Raw genomic sequence first — 7166 nt, 5'->3', positions numbered from 1 at the left:
CTTTCCGTTCAGAAAGCACAAAATGGTTACCTTTTACAATAACAGAATATTTGTTCTGTAGCCATAACAATTACCTAGTCTGCCCTCCAGGCACTATTTTGTGGTCGGAATAATCGACACAATTTACCTCAATGGAAAATTCAGCTTTGTGTATGTGGGAGTGATGACTTTTCTATAGATATACAATACGAGTTCCTGCCTAAAAGCTATTCTCACCTGCTCCCGCTTCTCCATCCAGAAGACATCTCCCTCTTGTCTGCTCCCTGACCACACCTACTCAGCAGACCTTCAGCCCGGCCCAGAAATGCTTCCTCAGCATCTCCAACCTGGGCCTCATCCAGGGCCTCATAGACTTTATTCCCAGCTCCCTTTCCTCGGGAATTGGTCTGACTCCAGAAACCACCCCAGTCCATCATCTCACTGCTGCTGTCCGGCTCTAAGAGTCTAAATTACAAGTTAGGGCATAAAACCAAGAGTTAGGCATGATGGAGACGGATCTGGAGTGTCAGGCAAAGATCCAGTTTGTCCTTGTGGTCTTTATAGGTAGATTTTGCGGGAGCAAATTCTAATAAATATCTGCGTGTGCACAAAAGGGGCTCTCCCTCTGCAGCCAAGCTACGCTTGGCGTGAGCGCTGGGGAAAGGAGCAAACGGGGCACAGGGACACGCTCTGCTGTCCTGAGAGCGGCGACGGCCTGCTTTAAAATTCTTCATGTTAGACAAAGGATATTAAACTTTATTGCTATCACTGCATAACATTCCTTGACTACTACGATGTCTGCTAAAAAGCGCAAAGAGAGCGAGAGGAAATGGAATGCCTTTGCCATAGGGCCAAAACGATGATGGTGGTAGCTATTACGGGAATGCTTAATAAGGTCTCGGAGTTGCTGCCGCAGCTCGACATATCCTTTTGACACAATGCCTATAAACAGTGATTAGTACTTGACTGAGGGTGTGAGAAGGGAAATTCTAAGACAAAGTTAATTTACATCTTAAAAGAGTTTCCTCTTAAAAAACACACCATGGTAACAAATTTTCAGTATTGTAATGATTAATGTCACCACACTGTACTGACTCGACCGCCTCATAATTAAGTAGAAGATATTCAGTTGTATAGCACTTGACTATGATAATGTTTTATGTATTAACTCATTCACCTTGCGGTTTCTTGACCTATTTTTCATTTTTAGAGGCACATAATGATGGAATGTATACAGTAGTGTAGACTCAGAGCAGCCTCTGAGTAGTCATGGGGGAAGGAAAGACACCGTTGCTGTTGGCTTTCCATAGGCCTTCCTGATAAACTGAAATCAAAGCCTGGAAGTACATTTTCTGAGGACTTTCTAAGTATTCCAATCTAAGTAAGGGACTAGATAATTAATTCCCAGAATATGATTCTAAAAACTTTCCATTAACCAAATGACCGCTGCAAAGGAAAACTGGGAACTCTGCCGTTCCTTTTGCTGTGAAGGGCCACTCGCTGACTGTCGGGATCGCCTTCAGCCAAACAGTGAAACGCTTAACTCCTGCTCAAACACACCTCCCCTGGCAGTGATCCAGAAAGTGCAAAGAATGTAGTCTGCATTTTGAGCCTTAGACAAAATTCCCAATAATGATGTTTCTCTGCCTTGTTAAAATCACCTACATTGAAAGATCGTGGGATTTTACGTCAGTAGGTGTGTGTGTTTGGGGGTTTTGCCTGTTTCTGTCAATGTCTCACTCTGTGATGTTTGCCAAGTATCTTACGTGAACTATTTGAATGCCTAAAGTTAGCCATTGAAGTTCAACAAGAGACTGAAATAAATCTCAGGTTTTCAGAAGTGTCAGGCACATGATTGTTTCACCCTCGTCGTGGTCTTGTTAGCAAATATCCAGCAACGTCATAGCAGGGTGTCAGTTTTCCTCCTCATCTCTGATACAACTAGCTTCTCTACATGAAAGCACAGACTATAAATAATATTGGATCTTTAGCTTAAAAAATACATATCCCGATGAATATTTATTCAGCACTTTAAAAACATCATCTATGCCTTGCTTTCATTTGGCTCGTAAACCTGAATATTGCAAAAAAACCAAAGACAATATTTATTCAGCACATCAGCATAGCATCAGTTAGAGAAAACTTATGTTTCTGTTTAGGATTCTTACACACTTCCTATTACTGTCCTGTCAAAACACTTCATAATCTTCGGAAGTACTTCTTTGAGGCAGGAAGGACTGTTCCCATTTCACTGCTGGAGAGATGTAGTAGACAGATTTCTGACATTTAATTTTCACTGATTCCAGCGGAGGTAGATGCTGAATACTTTGTTAAAATCTGGCTGCAAGCAACTGACCCAGGGCCAAGCAAGAAAACTTAGATCACGTCTTAATTATTGGCCTTGGCAGTGCCCCCCAGCTCCTGGGAGAGATGCTCCAGTTACCTTTTGCCATTCTGTTGGAACAAGGTGCGAGCACGAACCGTCTCCTCCACCTGAGGTCCTGATTTTCTTGGGAAGAGACCCTGCTGTGACTGGCGGGGGATTTTGCAGTTTGAGAACTCTTCCATGTCTGGAGTTGCTCTGGAGACACGGCACCTCTCTAGTGCGATTGTGCCCGGGTTTGCGTTACAGCCTTCCCGGAGCAGCGCTCGGCCAACAGGCAAGAGGAAGCCTTTTCAGCTTTAGTGCTGAGTCACTCCACAATCCTTTTTACCGTTTTATACTCTTATTTCTAGGAATGTCTGAATAAGAAGTTGCCCAGATTCTACAGTCTGAGCTTTCTCAACTTCTGACATCACTGGTAACGTTTAGCTTGTTTTTCCAAATGCTGTAAGTTTATCTCCCTTTGAATATAGACTTTCCAAAATGTCCTCTCTTCAACAAGATGTATGGTTCCTCCCGTGTGACGCTGGCATCTGTACATAGAATGTCCTGGTCAGAGTCATGGATGCTCTGACCAAGAAATGTATGGGGCCCCATCCTCTCCGGTTCCTTCACTAGATCACACTGGATCACTAGAATCATTCCTGATTTGCCCGCACGTAACAGAAGGAAGGATCAGGCACTGAAGTGAGAAATTCTTTCCATCATAGACGGGAATAGGAGCTCACTCATCACTACGGCTTTCAAATGAATTTCTGAATGAAAATACCTTTTATAGCGTCAGTAACATAGCACGGAGATGGCAGGTTCTGTTGGTCTCCCATCAGTTACAGCCTGTGTCAGTGGCTTTTCAGGAACTGCAATATGCTCCGCTTTCTACACTAAAAGCCATTTCTTTATGTTGACTAGGAACAACTGTGAGTGGTAGTGCCTTGTAATACATTTGCTATTCTTTTTTCCATAGAAAAATCTGTAACGTGTTCTTTGGAAGATTTGTCGGTGCAGTTTCCACAATCACTTTCTGTTATTTTCCGTATCTCTTCTAAATGCAATTCAATTAAACAGGTTGATGGTGTTTGTATTAATCGAAGCAGCATTCTTGGCAACATAACAAGCTGAACTGGACTGAGTTTTTGTGCTTTTATGATAGTCCTGGCCATAGCTGATGTTTCTTAAACTACATGTTTGAAAACAAAACCATGGTCTTCTAAAATGTGAAATTCCTATCTCTGGTTATGTAGAAGCTATTCTGGGCAGGAGGCAAATATTGCAGGATAAGAAACACCCTTTCATAGGTATCTTGCAAAATACGTTGGAATAAAATTCAAAAGCACAAACAATAGTTCTGTGTCTGACTGTTAGTACTTTTATTACGTAAGCATCGTGGAGCCCTAATTAGGAACTAAAATCTCCTGTTTCAGGCTCTACCAAGGAATAGAAGATGACACCTGCCCATACAACACGTAGACGAAGATTCATTGATGTTTGACAGAGATCAGGAAGGACGGTGAAGTGATTGATGCTCTACAGTTCTGAAAGAAATAGGTGCGTTTCGTATTTTTTCTTCTCTTTTATATTAATATGCTCTTCTCTTCTAATCCTAGACTTTTTGCCTTTATCACTTCCTTGGAATGAATTCAGAACTTAGAAATGTGATGCCTGTCTTGCCAGCTGTTTGCAAATCTCCCTACATAACTGCACTATTGCATCTCAGAGCTGATTTGCAACAACTCTGCTAACCCGGCTCTTGGCCTTTCATAAGGGGAGGCTTCAACTATGACATTCTGTGGCACTTTGCAAACGCCTAGAAAAAAAAAATGTGAACACAGAGTCTATTAAGATCACTTCCAGCATCTGCATAACCAGGATTTGACCCAAGGTCCAAGAAGGGTTGCGCTTCTTTAATTGCATTTCTCCATGGTCTCACTTCTGGACGGTAACCTCAGTGTGAGAGACAGCAGATTTCAAGTAGCAAATTTCATACTAATCCCAAGTACATTTATATTGTCGAGAATTAGAGTTTGACGCTGTCAGGTGTCTCCCTGAGCCATCATTAGGCATTTAAAAACACTCAATGAAGAGAGGGAAGCTGATCACCCCTAATTTTTGTTTCTTCTTTGAAGGATCAATTTCCGCAGTGTGCAGAGCTTCTTTTCCGTTTATGGCATTTATTGGTTTGAATACTGAAAAATATATATTGGGATAGGTAAATTGCTCATGTGGAAAGTTGCATATTGAAGGCCAGTTGCAAGCATAAATCCCTTATTTGTGCTCAGATGTGTTCATCTGCTGGTGTAAATGGATTCTCCCACATGCCCTATACTTTTAGAAGTTACTTGAATAAAACCCTTTGGAACAGCAAACAGAATGAAATGAGCTAGACAGAGTACAATACAGATACAAAAATACAGAGATATCTTTCTTATCAGGCATTATTGCTGTCTCTTCATCAAAATAAACAGTGGACAAATAGAAATATTTCTATATACCGGACATAGGCCAATGCAAAAAACCCCATAAATATCTGCTTAAGATTTTCATATTAGCCTCCTCACATTCCCTTTTCTCAGTACTGTTGTATAGCTATTAAGTGGTACTTTCTTCGCATGATCCTGATGAGGAAAGGGCTAAGTCCTAAGAAAGAAAACTCCTCTCCACTGACCATACCAAAATATACATTTTTATAAGTAAATTTGTTTTGAAATAGGGTATTAGTAAGCCTTCCTTAGTTTTACTTCTTGGTACTGGGAGGTCGATAACTGGCCTACTTATGCCATCTTCTGGATAATTACAGAACTGTCTTTACCCAGGAAGAGCCTCTATCAGGAAGCATTAGTTATTATCAGTGTCTTGAAATAATTTGCTAATTGAATCCCTGAAGTAATTTTCTTTCTTATTTTATAGAATTTAGAACAAACCAAAAACTAATGAATTATTAATAGCATATCATATTCAGGTGTTATGAATAACCAGTAGATTGTACAAAAAAGAACTTTGGAAGTGTGGTCCCAACAATATTGATATATTTAGTGAAGTTATGTTTTATGAAAAAATACTTTTTTATACTGCTGTCTTACTAATGAGAGCCCCATTTTCTCAAAAGGCTGGGCTTTCATCTCTTGGGGATAAGTAGAAGGAAGGAACAGCTGTTACTCATGTTGCATAATACGGTACCGGAGAGAATGTGCTACAGCTGCACTTCGCCACTACCGCGAGCGCACGAGGTCTGTTCCCTGCTCGCCCTCAGAAAACCTTGAGAAAAGTCCCCAGCTTTGCCTGCGGGTTTTTTTAAAACACTAATCCAACACTCTGCTACTAAGTGTTTAATTATTAGGACTGTGAAATACAACACATAAGGCAGTAATAGAAGGAACTAATTATAGCCCGCTCAGCATGTGGTTTACCCTTCACTAATAAAATCTCCTGTCATTTATTTGTCCTTTAAATGGCTTCTTCTAATACCTTAATCAGGACAAATGGATCCTTCAGAAGGGAGAAAATGACCCCAAAGTGGCACAGAAAGATTTGATTAAAACTTATACTCCTCCTGTGGCAGCCTAAAGGTCCCAGGGGATCCGCCATTGCTCAGCAGAGTAGAGGAAAGAGCAGACAGGGAAAACGCTTTCTGTCTGAGGCAGAAGTATTTTATTGCTAACGTGCTGACATCCACTCTCTGCGGGACCAGCCTGTGATCAGTCTCTCCTGCTTCCTTTAAAACTCCGTGTCAGAACTTTGGTTCCAGCGTGATTAATTTCCCCTTTACTGATTGTGTGTCATTTACTTTTAAGTAAGATTTTTATAAATGAGGCAAAACAAAGACAGAGCTGAAGATTGTGCGGAGATAAACATTTGTGCTGCTGGGACTCCCACTGACTCGGGCACAGCGGGGGCCAGACGTAATGGGGGTTCACAGGCCTTGTGATTAGAGCTCTGGCTGCGACCAGGTAATTGAAACACCACAGCCCATCACCGGCATTTACAAACCAGCAAGCCACGGAGGTACTTAGTTTAAAGCAGACCCTGAACAAAGCAGAGGCTTCACACGCTCCCTCTGCCATCATGTACGAGGAGAACGTATGCTGGGGCCATCGATAAAATATACTTGTGCTTGCACAGACAGCGCTCCCCTGACACCAGCCCGGCGCCCTCCCCGAGCAATGGCCGTTTCTGTGGGGCTGTGGGGGCGATGGACGAGCTGCCGGCCTGGCTCCGGCGAGGGACACCGGGCAGATGCAGCGGGGCCTTGGAAGAAATATGGCGAGTTGCCTTGGCTAAAGGTGCTGTCCCTTGGCCGAGGTTTGCTGCCAGGCACTGGGGGAGAAGGGGCCGGTGTCAGGCAGGGACCTCGCACCAACCTTCACATGGACATCTGGAAGCTCCCTCAGTGACCGGCAGCCTGACGGCCCGCTGTCACCCTCCATGGCGACAAGGCAACAACAGTTTTGAGGCCCGCAGCCTGCTTGGGGTATCATCACAACACTCAGGGTGTTGTGTGGCACAAGGAAGCACGCTGCCTCCAGACACTTTCCTCCCTTTCTGCCCCTGATGTGGACCTCAGCCTGCCACGGCTGAGCCCTTTCCTGACTAGCTGCCCGCAGTAGTGTCCTAAAAAGTGTGATTGATGCAAATGTGTGATGTAGGTGAGAAATGCTCTGATTTATGCCTCATTTTCAGTACTTAGTAATCATTGTGTCTCATGAAAGCCTCTAAATAAACCTTTTTGATTATAGTAAATTAGTAGTGGAGGTATTACCTCATCAGCATGGGCCTCCCCCCGCCAAACTCCACTAAAAAGTTACTGGTG

The sequence above is a fragment of the Rissa tridactyla genome, chromosome 12 (genome assembly GCF_028500815.1).
Source record: "Rissa tridactyla isolate bRisTri1 chromosome 12, bRisTri1.patW.cur.20221130, whole genome shotgun sequence".
NCBI lineage: Eukaryota > Metazoa > Chordata > Aves > Charadriiformes > Laridae > Rissa > Rissa tridactyla.
This window is presented reverse-complemented; position numbering follows the sequence as displayed.